Source organism: Solanum verrucosum, unplaced genomic scaffold (genome assembly GCF_900185275.1).
Source record: "Solanum verrucosum unplaced genomic scaffold, falcon-dt-bn FXZP01000010.1, whole genome shotgun sequence".
NCBI classification, from domain to species: domain Eukaryota; kingdom Viridiplantae; phylum Streptophyta; class Magnoliopsida; order Solanales; family Solanaceae; genus Solanum; species Solanum verrucosum.
Window position 1 is genome coordinate 1,388,268 of NW_026020633.1, and position 14,993 is coordinate 1,403,260.

Consider the following 14,993-nt stretch of genomic DNA (forward strand, 5'->3'; position numbering starts at 1 on the left):
CAGCCTGTTTTCTAAGTAGACTACTCTGATCTTACATAGGGGAAACAAAGCATTGAACTGTTTACTATGTAACCAATTATTTTTAACGTTTATCATGAGATTTAACTTATAAGTAATTTGATAGTCTAAATATTTTATATATCACACACGAATTAAAATTTAAACTCATATAGGAATGAAAGGGCACTCAAGAGGATTATGAGCATCAATAGCAAAATAATATAAGAAAGTTCATTCAAACTCATGTTAGCGAATTTGATCAGGCATATTTTACATCATCCATAAGCACAAACCATAAATCCTAAACGTTAAACCCCTAAATACAACTACTAGGGCAAAATACGGGCAACTATTATTGTAATGTCATCACGCTTGCCACCAACACGATCTTTGCCAACTTTGAGGCAGTCTATGGCAAAAGGTGTATAAATGCTTTTACTTTCTGCAGTGTATATTCTGCAATCTTTCGTGCTAACATCATTGAAAATGTTCCCAGTTCATGCAAATCCACTAGCCCGTCGCGTACTAATTTCTCCAACTCAACATCGTGAGCATTGTCGAACAATCCATGTGTAGCCATCACAATCACATCCCTTGTTCTTACTGTAACTTTAATTTCTTGTGCAACACTTTGATCATCAAATTTAACACCATTCCTTAACTGAAAAGGATAATTGAATCCTTTTTGCTGAATTTCTGATTTGGAAACTATTACCCCGACTGTTATAACAACTCCTCTATCTACAATATTGACTGCATATACAATATCACACGTTAAAGTCAAAATATAAGCCGTTAACGAACCTTGACATTTCGCTTTAAAATAAGCCTCATTGAGAACTTCCATTGGCTGAATTTTGTGGTATAAAAATAAAGATATGTCAAATGCATTAAAATGTCTGTTGATTTTGTGGTCTTAAACATGTCATATGGAGAGTCGAGATTAAACAATTGTTTTATTTTAAACTTTTTAGGAATTATTTAGTTTCTACTTTCCATATGATATGTTTAAGATCACAAAATTAATGGACATTTTTTATACATTTGACATATCTTTATTTTTATACCACGCGATTCAAAATTCTTTTTTCTTTTCTTAAGCTCCGTGCCAAGTCAAATTGGTCAAACATAATGAAACAGAGAGATTACCCAGTATCTCAAGGTGTAATTGAGTATCCATAAAATGTTTTGGTGTTTTGCTTGATTATGGGAAACGGTTTATTTATTTTCACTATATATGAACTAGTGAATTCACATGAAGAAATCCGTCAAGATTTGATTTTTTTGTAAAAGAAATATAATAATTGTTTTAGGTCACAAGTTCAAGTCCTAAGCGCGATAGTACTCTGGTAATTCTTTTTGAATCCCCTTTTCTAAATATTCAGCTTTGTCACTTCTTTACTCGTTTCTTTAATGGCTATAGACTAGATGTATATAGATGAGATAGATGTTGTAGACGAGATGGATATAGATGAGGATCTAAACTTTTTATGTGAGTGTTCTAATGTCTCAAGTTTTATTAATGGGAATTTCAAGATGAAGATGGCTGCTAACTCGTTTTACATACCAAAATATAACAAAGCTCCTCTTAGGGACGATGCACATCTTTTTATATAGAGGAAGAAATCATAGGTGTAGCGGATGTCGTTGGTGGTTGGGCGTCAATTATGGAGAATATTAGAGATAGTTAATTATAAATAATGAATTATCGATTCACAAGCAGAAAGATCAAAGGAACAAAATTCAGCCAATGGAGGTTCTCAACGATGCTTATTTTAACACGAAATGTCAAGGTTCGTCAACAACTTGTATTTTGACTTTAATGTGTGATATTGTACACACGGTCAACCTTGGAGATAGTGGATTTGTTGCTATAAGAGACAGGGTAATAGTTTACAAATCGAAAATTCCGCAAAAAGGATTCGATTATCCTTTTCAGTTAGGGAATGGTGTTAAATTTGATGATTCAAGTGTGATACAAGAAATTAATGTTACAGTAAGAACATGGGATGTGATAGTGATGTTTACAGATGGATTATTCGATAACGTTCATTACACAGTGTTGGAAAAATTAGTACGCGATGGGCTAGTGGATTTGTGTGAACTGGGAATATTTTGGAGAAATTGTTCATGTGGAAGGTTTATATTTGAAGAACATAATAGTCCTTAGTGGAATAATCTAGAAATATAAGGAGATTTTTTTGAAAGACCTTGGAATTCCATAGATTTGCATGGAACGTCCTTGGATTCTTCTAGCTGTGTAGAGAATTTTAGAATAGGGTCTTGTACATAATTATTATTATGCGCGACACTGAGTTTGAGAAATTATCAATGTGGAAGGCTTATATTGGAAGAACAATAGTCCTTAGTGGAATATACTAGAAATATAGAGAGAATTTCTAAGAAAACCTTAGAATTCCATAGATTTTCATGGAAGTTCTTGGAACCTTCTAGTTGTGTGGAGAGTTTTAGAATAGGGTCTTGTACATAATTTACATTTTTGGTAAATATTTGAAATTTAAAAAAAGTTCATTTTTATGCCACCCCCAACCCTACCCACCCCCCCCCTCCCCGGACATCCTCGTTAATTTTTTTTTAAAAAAAAATCCTTGTTTTGGGAAAATATTTCAAATTTAAATGTTTTTCATTTTTACGCCATTCCCTACCCCTACCCCCCTACCCCGCTACCCCCCACCCTAGTCACCCCATAAAAAAATTTTAAAAATTGATTTAGAAAAATATTTCAATTGTTTTTTAAAAAAAAAACATTTTTATGCCACCCCCACCCCACCCCATCCCCACAGCCCCGCGATACCATCAAATTTTGTTTTTTTTTTTTAAAAAATAATTTTTTTTTTGAAAAAAAATAATCCCGGGTCATGTACAGGATTGAAAGTCTGGGTTAGATCTCAGGGTTGAATTTTGGAACGATCATCGGGGTCTTGTCCTAGTTTGGGTGTCGGAGTTGGGTCTTAGATCAATTATTGGGTTGATTTTCGGATCAAAAATTATTTTCCTAAAGAGTAATTTTTAGTCTCAAGCCAAAAATAAATGTTATTTTCTGAAAATTATATTTCATTCACAACCAAACATTAAAAAATATTTTCTACTCACCAACCAAACATGAGAAAATAAGTTAGAAATCCACTTGTTCTCCAAGAAAGCATTTTCTTGGATAATATTATCCCTAGAAAACATTTTCCTTCATACCAAACACACCCTTAGTGTTTAAAAGTCTTACTTGAGCTTGCAAGAGCGTGATAGATTTGTGAGCGAGTTGTTAAGTGCCACACAGTGTGCTTAGTAGAGGTCTAAGGTCGTGACATAGTTGCCCGTATTTTCCCCAGTATTTCTATTTAGGGGTTTAAGGTTTAGGATTTATGGTTTGTTCTTATTGATGATGTTAAATAAGCCTGATCAAATTCACTTACATGAGTTTGGATGAACTTTCTTATAATTTTTTGCTATTGATGCTCATAATCTTCTTGGGTCCCCTTTCATTTATAGATGAGTAAATTTTTTAATTGAAATTGCTTTTAATCACACTCAAATTGCTCATTGATTCCTGAAGGTAAGGTTATTTTTGTGTATATTCTTTATCTGTATACTTTTTTATGTTGGTTATTAGTTCTGATTTAAAATTTCTTTCATAATTTTTATGCATAAATGTTAGGTTAGGAATGAAAAAATTTGAGTTGAATATGTTGTGAATGGATGAAAATATGATCAATGTTGAAGTGCGGTGCAAGTATGGAATCTTATTGAAAATGTAGAGCTCTTGGTCAGATTGCATTCTGAGAAGTAGATTTTGGTCTTGTCCTCACAATGAGGCCATGAATTGCAAATTTTTCGATGGAGAGACATGACAGAGTTGACGATAGATCTCAATTTATTCTTCCAATATTGGTGAACAAGATAAGGAGTTAGAAGAAAAATACGAGTGTATTAAGATGCAATTGGAGCAACTTGATAATACCAACTTGAGTTCAATGGATATTCAACATTCGAAACAAGATCACTAGTATTATACTGGCGAATGTCAGGAATAGAACTAGCCCTAGGAAGTAAAACATTTACAGCTAGATGTAAAAACTTATATGTTCTAACAACAAAACATAAAATAACAGCAAAAAATAAAATAGATAAAATAAAAATAGAAGATCCCTTTGAAAGGATAGTTACAGTCATAGATAAAAATGATTATAGTTATAATGAAATTGATATAGAAGAAGATTTAGAAATAGTAAAAGAAAGACTAACCACATCGAAAAGAATAAATAATGAGATACCCCAAATATCATCAAAAATGAGTACCTCAAGAAGAATAGATAAAACCCCACAAAAATCAATAGAAGAAGAAATAAAACCACATCATTATTACATAATGGGAATAATGGAACAACGAAAATATTTAATATTAATAAATACAGGACTAGAAGAAAACTATATTACAAGAGAATTAGTAACGGAAGATGAAATAATAACTACTAAACAAATATGCCCCGAACTACCAAAAACATTAATGTATACCGAAGAAACTACAGAAAAGGAAATAATCATTGGAGGCGTACCAATAGTAATAAAATTTAAAATATATCAAGGAGATGAAAATATCACTTTAGGAATAAAATGGCTAGAACAAGTAAAACCATATAATCTAGAAGATAAATAGTTAATAATAAATTATGAAAATAAAAGAGTAATAATAAATTGAACCAACAATGGTATGAAATAACATTGTTTCTGATATTTATCGTAAATAAACATAGTGAACAAAAAAGAGGAAAAAGCAGAATGGTTATTGATTATAGAAATTTAAAGGAAAAATTAAAGAAATCCCACCTTTTAGTTTATTTATTACCATTATTCCCTATAAGTTTTACGAATCTCCAAAATCCCTATTTTCGTGTATCAGATTAGTGTATTTCGCTCATCAGATTAGTGTATCATGTATAAAATGTACATAAGATTAGTGTATCATGTATAAAATGTAATGTATCTTACTTAACGATTAATGTATCTTGCGCATCAGATTAATGTATCAACGCTCATATTATTGTATCAATTTGAGGGATTTTTGTAACTATAAACTTTGAAGGGATAAATTATAATTTTGCCTTAAAAGTATATGATTTCTGTAATTTGCCCAAATTTAAATGCAAAAACTAAAACATATAATTATCCGATACCAAATAAAATACTAAAGATAAGACAAATACAAGGATATAATTATTTTAACAAATTTGATTGTAAATCAGGATTTTATCACTTAAAACTAGAAGAAGAATCTAAAAAACGAACAACATTCACTGTACCACAAGGATTCTATGAATGGAATGTATTACCATTTGGATATAAAAATGCACCAGGTAGATATCAACACTTTATGGATAACTATTTTAAACAATTAGAAAATTGTGTAGTAGATATTGATGATATATTACTATATTCTAAAACCCAAGATGAACACATAAGATTATTAGAAAAATTCATACATATTATAGAATATTCAGGCATAAGTCTAAGTAAAGAGAAAGCAGACATAATGAAAAATCAAATAGAATTCCTAGGAATACAAATAGATAAAAATGGAATAAAAATGCAAACGCATATAGTACAAAAAATAATTAACTCAAATGAACAGCTAGATACGAAAAAGAAATTACAATCATTTCTAGGACTAGTAAACCAAGTAAGAGAATACATACCAAAATTAGCAGAAAATTTAAAACCATTACAAAAAAAATTAAAGAAAGATGTAGAATACCAGTTTGATAAGAAAGACCAAGCACAAATACAAAAAATAAAATTATTGTGTAAGAACCTACCTAAACTATATTTTCCGGATGAAAATAAAAAATTTACTTATATAGTAGAATCAGATGCCAGTGAAAAAAGTTATGGAGGAGTATTAAAATACAGGTATGGAGAAGAAAAAATAGAACATCATTGTAGATATTATTCAGGAACATTTACTAATGCAGAAATAAGATGGGAAATAAATAGGAAAGAATTATTTTCGGTATATAAATGTTTATTATCATTTGAACCATATATTGTATATAACGAATTTATTATAAGAACAAACAATACACAAGTAAAATAGTGGCTAACAAGAAAAATACAAGATTCGGTAACAACAAAAGAAATAAGGAGATTGGTATTAAATATATTAAATTTTACATTTACAATTGCACTAATAAAAACTGATAAGAATGTTATTGTAGATTACCTATCACGATAAAGCTACTCAGACTGAGACTGAGGAAGAAGATACAATTGAAAAGATACTCAAAGCTATTACTACACTTTGTACAAAAGTGGATAGTATGGACAACGAGATATAAAACCTAAAGACTAATGAAGATAATCTGAAGTCTAAAGCTAGTCAGCAGCATGCCTATAAAAATTCGGAGCTATGTCGATTGGAAGACGGAAAAAACCCAAAGCTAAAAGGAGACGATGGGAAATTCCTTCAAACCCATAATGTTTGTTTAAATACAGCTGCAGGTACAAGCAAACAAGTTAGCGATAAACAACATAAAAATGCGAATTTAAACCAGCTATTCGAAAAACCATTACCCAAAGGACACCTAGACATATGTCCATAGAACCACAAATATCTACATACGCAGATAGTTTGCAAAACCAAAATGAGAAAAAGACATATAACTACATCACACGAACCTATATCGAAAATATACACAAAATCCAAACTTATTTAAACCTTAACCCTAGATCAACTACAAAAGAACCAAACCAGAATTATTTGACACAAAAGTTACAATGATATAACAAGTTAATTACACAGCCAAAAACTAATGCTAATTTAGTAAGAACATGTTACAACTACGGACTGTTAAATACCATATACACATACGACGGAGAAGAAGTTAGGGGAATAGCAGAACTACACAAGGCATTCATCATATACAAAAGAGTTACAAAAGGAAATTTATTTTATATAAAATTCTATACAGCACCAGCGGAGATATTATACGAGGAAATAAAACCTCCAATACAGGTTATCAAGATAGGACTAACTAAAGATATGATTATACCCGAGGACATCTGACAACAAGAAGAGATATGCAAAATAGAGATACCAAGTTTTTATGCTAACAAAAAAATAATTGGTATATCAACTATCATACAGGAGCTAGCAAATAATTATTTAAACGGAAACGCTATATGGAGCTACTATGCAAGATATCAGTTAATGATTTATTCCAATTCAAAGGATCTAAGGAAAGCAGATATGGAAGAAGTCCAAAGATGAATTTTATCATTACTTAAGCCAGAAGAACGACCTACAACACGAGCACTAAAAGCAGGATTTATTTCGGCAGATTTATTAACCTGATATTGCAAGCTAATTGGTCACAAATACTCTGACCACATATGTTCGAAATGCAACAGAGAAGATAATATAATTCCAGACGTCCAGCTAGAATAAGAGATAGAGACGGAAGCCTAAAAGATAAGATAAGAAGATGATGAGAAGATAAAGTCAAAGAAAAAAAAGACATATGGCAAAAGTAAATAGTATTAGTATGTGAAAAGTCGTAAAGTAAAATGTAAAGTAGGTGCACATTATTGTCTTTATTATTATAGTATAAATGCATTATGGGCAAGTGTAAGGTATCATGATGGGCAAGTGTAAGGGATGGTAGGGGGTGTGATTTATTAGGTGACAAGTGTTAAAGTGAATAGTAGTACATTATTGTAGTGTAGTATGAAAATCCTTTCTATATAAAGGACAGAGATGTAACTTAAAAGGGCAGGCAACACCTAAATAAAAATCCTCCTTCAGAAAACACTCTCTCAACTAAGATAAATATTTAAAATACTAATGGAAAAATCTAAAATCCAATCAGATATTTCAGATAGCATGGCTAAGCAAGAGGCAAAGGTATATTGTTCAAAAAATATACGAAACTAATTTCATATATTCCTGAATATCATATATATGATTGAATATATTTATGTTAGTTATTATGTATTAGAATTATTTGGATCATGATTTCTAGTTTATTAGCACACTGGAAACAGGGAGAAAACTTTTATACTATGCCATCCTAATGTTGAAATCGGTAGGCGAGGAAGTTGTTTAGGGGAGTAAACAAAGTTGAGGCGCTGATAAGAAGGAAGTATCCGCTAAAGTACGATGCTAGTAGTGACAGGAGAACATGATAAACATATAATCTAGTTCATAATGATCTAATATGAATTTAATCAATTATGAATATGATAGGAAGGAATAATTTGAAATAAAAAACCTGCATGATAAAGAACAGGACTTCATACGTTCATGATGAAATGATAAAAAACTATGAAACTTTAATCTTATATATACTTAAAGATATAAAAATAATTGAATTAAGAAGAATCATATGGGAAAAAATATTTAATGATAACCAATCAGAAGATATATTGAACCAACAATGGTATGAAATAGACCTACATGATTTAGACTACGAAAGAATAGAATGGTATGATTTAGAAATAAATTCAGATTAAAATGAACTACGAATATTTACAATATTGGATAGAAACTATGGAAAACATAAAACTATTAGAACAATTAATGGAAGAAAATTTATATATGTACCAAAGAACCCAAGATATGTTATACCTAGAATATATCATAAATAATATTAAAGAGATATCAAGATTAAGACACTTAACAAAAGAATATTATAATAAAATCTTTAAAATAAATAACTCACCTACCACACTACCATCTACTACACTACCAAAAATATCATGAACCCTTCACCTACCAATAAGATGAACTCCGCTCCGAAAAATGGTATCAGAGCTATGGATAATAAGAAACATAGTAAGAAACATACTAGTAGAAAGATAAGAAAATTAAGATGAAAATTGAACAAATTATATCCGGAATATAAACAACTCAATATTACAAAAATCGATAACGACAAACTAAATCAATTAATAGATAACATATCTAAAATAGAATATAAATATATTCAATATTTAAAGATACAGTGATAGCGAGAATAATGAATATAAAGAAAAACTTACTGAAATAATTATAGCAAAATGCAAGAATTAGAACATAGGCAAACTAGACTTAACAGTAATATATTTACAGGAACTTGTCACAAATCTATAATAGCTCAAATAAAGACTATTTTATATTTAGAAATACAAATAAATAACTTAGAATATAAACTACAACATAATTTATAAATGAATAAAGAAGAATACGCAATAGATGAAAAAACATATGAAAACTATGACGGATTAAAAATAAAGATAATATTTTCTAATCGATGAAGAAGATATAAGAAAATAGGTGACAATATAAGTTTAATGTTAGAAAAAGAAACGGTAAAACTAGAAGATAGTTTAATTGCTATGATAAGAATAACGAAAGAAAATGAAGAAATAGATAGAAAAACGGAAATAGAAAAAATAAAACAACAAGCAAAAAAGGAAGTACAACAATTAGAAGAAGTAAAAAATACTAAAATAATTGAACTAGAAAAAGAGTTGGCAATGCTAAAAGAGATGTATGAAATGAAACAAAAAGAAAAAGAACAAAAAATAAAATTAGCAAATGAGATAAATAAATTTAAAGAAAAATTGCAATTAGAAGATGAATTAGAAGAAAAAGAAGAAAATAACCAAGATAATCTACCCGAAATTAGAGTTGATGAAATTAATGACAATGATCTAGATGAACAACATTCGGAAACGTGCGAAACATATACGGAACTTTTAGCAAACATGGACAATACAAAGGATTTAGAAGTAAATACATGAGACGTAGACATGGATAAAAAACCTAGTACATCAGGAGTAAAAAACCCAAAAAATTTAAATCCAAAATATTATAATGAAAACTATGGACAATATGATAGAGAAAAAACTATATGGGATAAAAGATTAAATAAAAAATGGACGCCTAAACCAATAACTGAACAACATAATTTTTTAGATTTAGACTGTATAACAGATATAAATAAAACAATCCAATTATGGATAGGATATATATCAAAACAATTAATAGATAACAAAATAGTAATAACAGAGACACCATGATATATAGAAAGAAAGCTTATAGGAACAGTAAAATTATGGCTACAAAATTAATCAGATGAAAGTTTACAAACTTCAAGAAGTAATAAAAAAATTGATGGTGACATAGCTACTACAACTATGGAAATATTATATAAATACGAAATAGCTATAAGAAATGAATTTAGTAGTATGACAACAGAAGTAGAAGAACAAAATAAAGAAAAAATCATAAATCGGAATCTAATGACAAAATTAGCAATATGTAATATGTGTTATATAGATGAATATACATGCGCATTTAGAGAATACTATTATAAAGGAACATATAGCATAGACGAAAGTAAAGAAATAAGAAAATTATATTTTACAAAATTACCGGAACCTTTTAATTCAAAAGTAATAAAAAGTTGGAATGAAGCAGGATTAACAGATACCTTAGGAGCTAGAATAAAATTCTTACAACGATGGTTTATGGAACTATGTGAAAAACATAAAGAAGAAATAAAAATGGAAAAAATATTAGTAAAAAACTTGGCATGTTGCAAAAATAAAACAGCACCTCAATTTGGTTGTACGGATAAGTATTATAAAAATAGAAAGAAATATAATAAAAAATACAGATCAAAATATAAACATAAAAAACCAAGAAGAAGATATTATGTAAAAAACTACAAAACCAAAAGACCATATCGACCAAAAAGAAAACTAACGGAATGTACTTGTTATAATTGTGGAAAATTAGGACACATAGCTAGAGATTGTAAATTATCTAAAAATCCAAAGAAATAACAAATATCAGAAATAATAATAAACGATGAAAAATATATGCAGATAGAATACATAGATTATGCATTAGAAAGTGAAGATAGCATATATGAAATATCAGAAAATGAAATAGATAATGACATAGAAATAGAATCAGATAATGAATTCTATAATATAACAAATGACTGAAGCAGATATACAAATAATAAATAAAGAAGAACATCAAGACGAAGAATCTTTAGAACAGAAAATAATATTTGATAATAGTATATTTGAACAAATAAAAGGAAAAGAATTAGACCTAAGCGTAGCAAAAATATTCGAAATACCAACAATAAGAAACTGGTTTAAACGACAAAAAAAAGAATATTATGTAGTAAGTCAAAGAGAACATATCATAGTTTGCAAATACACTAAAGGAAATGCCAAAATACCAATAATAAATAAACGAATAATAAATAAAGAAATACAAGATATTAAGGCCAAAAATCCAATTAAATATGTACATTTAGGAGGAACATAAATATTAACAAAAGCATGTTTTTGAGAAGGAATAGATACACCCATAGAAATATACTTAGCGGATGATAGAATTATACAACCCATAGAAAAAAAGTATAATAAGTGCAGTAAGAGGTAACCTCATATACCAAAAATTTAAATTTATAACAAGTGCTAACTACTCAGTAGCAATAAATGACAGAAATATAGATAAATCACTAGTATTATACTGGCGAATGTCAGGAATAGAACTAGCCCCAGGAAGTAAAATATTTACAACTAGATGTAAAAACTTATATGTTCTAACAACAAAACATAAACTAACAGCAAAAAATAAAATAGATAAAATAAAAATAGAAGATCCCTTTGAAAGGATAGTTACAGTCATAGATAAAAATAATTATAGTTATAATGAAATTGATATAGAAGAAGATTTAGAAATAGTAAAAGAAAGACTAAGCATATCGAAAAGAATAAATAATGAGATACCCCAAATATCATAAAAAATGAGTACCTCAAGAAGAATAGATAAAACCCCACAAAAATCAATAGAAGAAGAAATAAAACCTCATCATTATTACATAACGGGAATAATGGAACAACGAAATTATTTAATATTAATAAATACAGGACTAGAAGAAAACTATATTACAAGAGAATTAGTAACGGAAGATGAAATAATAACTACTGAACAAATATGCCCCGAACTACCAAAAGCATTAATGTATACCGAAGAAACTACAGAAAAGGAAATAATCATTGGAAGCGTACCAATAGTAATAAAATTTAAAATATATCAAGGAGATGAAAATATCACTTTAGGAACAAAATGGCTAGAACAAGTAAAACCATATAATCTAGAAGACAAACAGTTAATAATAAATTATGAAAATAAAAGAGTAATAATAAAAAGGACTTTAGTATGATAAAAATATGAAGATATATATACTTGCAAAGATAATAATAGAGGGATATTGCAACAGTTATTTTACACCAATGATAGATACGGGAGCATAAACTAATATATGTAATTACAATTGTTTACCAGAAGATAAGTGGGAAAAATTAAAAACATTGATAATAGTAACAAGATTTAATAATGAAGGAAGCATGATCACATATAAGGCAAAAAATATAAAAATACAAATATGAGATAAGATATTAACTATAGAAGAAATATATAACTTTGAATTAACTACAAAAGATATGCTATTAGGAATGCCATTTTTAGAAAAATTATACCCACATATAATAACAAAAACACACTGGTGGTTCACGACACCGTGTAAACAAAAATAGGAGTAAAAAGAGTAAATAATAAAAAATGAAAAACAACAGAATGGATAAAAGGAAGTGAAAAAATTACACAAAAATTAGAAAATATAAAAGAAGAAGACCCTAAAATAGAATTAATTATATTCTCTATAAATAAAGTAAAAATATTCCAAGATAAGTTAGAATTATTATATAGTGAAGATCCTTTACAAAGATGGGAGAAACATAAAACAAAAGTAAAAATTGAGCTAATTGATAATAATAGTATAATAACCCAAAAACTATTAAAGTATAATTTTAATGATTTAACCGAATTTAAGATACATATAAATGAATTACTAGAAAAAGGATATATACAAGAAAGCAATAGTAAGCACACAAGCCCGACATTTATCGTAAATAAACATAGTGAACAAAAAAGAGGAAAAAGCAGAATGGTTATTGATTATAGAAATTTAAATGCAAAAACTAAAACATATAATTATCTGATACCAAATAAAATACTAAAGATAAGACAAATACAAGGATATAATTATTTTAGCAAATTTGATTGTAAATCAAGATTTTATCACTTAAAACTAGAAGAAGAATCTAAAAAACGAACAACATTCACTGTACCACAAGGATTCTATGAATGGAATGTATTACCATTCGGATATAAAAATGCACCAGGTAGATATCAACACTTTATGGATAACTACTTTAAATAATTAGAAAATTGTGTAGTATATATTGATGATATATTACTATATTCTAAAACCCAAGATGAACACATAAGATTATTAGAAAAAATCATACATATTATAGAATATTCAGGCATAAGTCTAAGTAAAAAGAAAGCAGACATAATGAAAAATCAAATAGAATTCCTAGGAATACAAATAGATAAAAATGGAATAAAAATGCAAACGCATATAGTACAAAAAATAATTAACTCAAATGAACAGCTAGATACGAAAAAGAAATTACAATCATTTCTAGGACTAGTAAACCAAGTAAGAGAATACATACCAAAATTAGCAGAAAATTTAAAACCATTACAACAAAAATTAAAGAAAGATGTAGAATATCAGTTTGATAAGAAAGACCAAACACAAATACAAAAAATAAAATTATTGTGTAAGAACCTACCTAAACTATATTTTCCGGATGAAAATAAAAAATTTACTTATATAGTAGAATCAGATGCCAGTGAAAAAAGTTATGGAGGAGTATTAAAATACAGGTATGGAGAAGAAAAAATAGAACATCATTGTAGATATTATTCAGGAACATTTACTAATGCAGAAATAAGATGGGAAATAAATAGGAAAGAATTATTTTCGGTATATAAATGTTTATTATCATTTGAACCATATATTGTATATAACGAATTTATTATAAGAACAAATAATACACAAGTAAAATAGTGGCTAACAAGAAAAATACAAGATTCGGTAACAACAAAAGAAATAAGGAGATTGGTATTAAATATATTAAATTTTACATTTACAATTGCACTAATAAAAACTGATAAGAATGTTATTGTAGATTACCTATCACGACAAAGCTACTCAGACTGAGACTGAGGAAGAAGATACAATTGAAAAGATACTCAAAGCTATTACTACACTTTGTACAAAAGTGGATAGTATGGACAACGAGATAGAAAAGCTAAAGACTAATGAAGATAATCTGAAGTCTAAAGCTAGTCAGCAGCATGATTATAAAAATGCGGAGCTACGTCGATCGGAAGACGAAAAAAACCAGAGCTAAAAGGAGACGATGGGAAACTCCTTCAAACCCATAATGTTTGTTTAAATACAGCTGCAGGTACAAGCAAACAAGTTAGCGATAAACAACATAAAAATGCGAACTTAAACCAGCTATCCGAAAAACCATTTACCCAAAGGACACCTAGACATATGTCCAAAAAACCACAAACATCTACATACGTAGATAGTTTGCAAAACCAAAAATGAGAAAAAGACATATAACTACATCATACGAACCTATATAAAAAATATACACAAAATCCAAACTTATTTAAACCTTAACCTTAGATCAACTACAAAAGAACCAAACCAGGATGATTTGACACAAAAGTTACAAGGATATAACAAGTTAATTGCACAACCAAAAAGTAACGCTAATTTAGTAAGAGCATGTTACAACTACGGACTGTTCGATACCATATACACATACGACTGAGAAGAAACTAGTGGAATACCAGAACTACACAAGGCATTCGTTACATACAAAAGAGTTACAAAAGGAAATTTATTTTATATAAAATTCTATACAGCACCAGCGGAGATATTATACGAGGAAATAAAACCTCCAATACAGGTTATCTAGATAGGACTAACTAAAGATATGATTATACCCGAGGACATCGGACAACAAGAAGAGATATGCAAAAT

The 14,993-nt window shown here is 28.7% G+C and overlaps 2 pseudogenes; one reads left to right on the plus strand and one right to left on the minus strand.

The window, feature by feature from the left end:
- Positions 1-329: 329 nt before the first annotated feature.
- On the minus strand, positions 330-1,091 carry LOC125812043 (probable protein phosphatase 2C 55; annotated as a pseudogene).
- Positions 1,092-1,461: 370 nt separating this feature from the next.
- LOC125812059 (probable protein phosphatase 2C 55) lies at positions 1,462-2,170 on the plus strand (annotated as a pseudogene).
- Positions 2,171-14,993: the final 12,823 nt, after the last annotated feature.